Source organism: Notothenia coriiceps, unplaced genomic scaffold (genome assembly GCF_000735185.1).
Source record: "Notothenia coriiceps isolate Sejong01 unplaced genomic scaffold, NC01 NC01_scaffold00009695, whole genome shotgun sequence".
Classification (NCBI taxonomy): domain Eukaryota; kingdom Metazoa; phylum Chordata; class Actinopteri; order Perciformes; family Nototheniidae; genus Notothenia; species Notothenia coriiceps.
Genome location: NW_011342396.1, coordinates 194,897 through 195,417, shown reverse-complemented (window position 1 = coordinate 195,417; position 521 = coordinate 194,897).

The window sequence follows — 521 nt, the reverse complement described above, 5'->3', positions numbered from 1 at the left end:
ATCTTACATTTAAACAGTGGCGGCTGGTGGAAGATATTTTTGGTGGGGCTTTGGAAATAGGGACCAAACGATAGGGCGGGCCGGGGGGATTCTCCCCCGGAAGACATTTTTGAGAAATGACCCCTTAAATTATGAGTTCTGGTGATGTTAGAGGGGGGGGAGGACAAATTGAGATAATCCATAATCTTCAATGTGGTTAGCTATGAATCTTCCAAAACTGTGCAACAGTACAGTAGGCCACACAAACTGGTGCTTTGGGAACACTCAAAAACACTCCAGTGTGTGTGTGTGTGTGTGTGTGTGTGTGTGTGTGTGTGTGTGTGTGTGTGTGTGTGTGTGTGTGTGTGTCATACTTGCCTACCCTCCAGATTTTCATTGCCCTGGTTTCCTCCCGGGGTCATATTTCCCCCGCATTTCTCCCGATTTCTGACAAACTCAGATTTACTCACGACTGTTTCCACTCGGACTTTAATACAGCTACACCATTGTTTGGTTTCCATGGTAGCGCGTCTCTTTAGCAG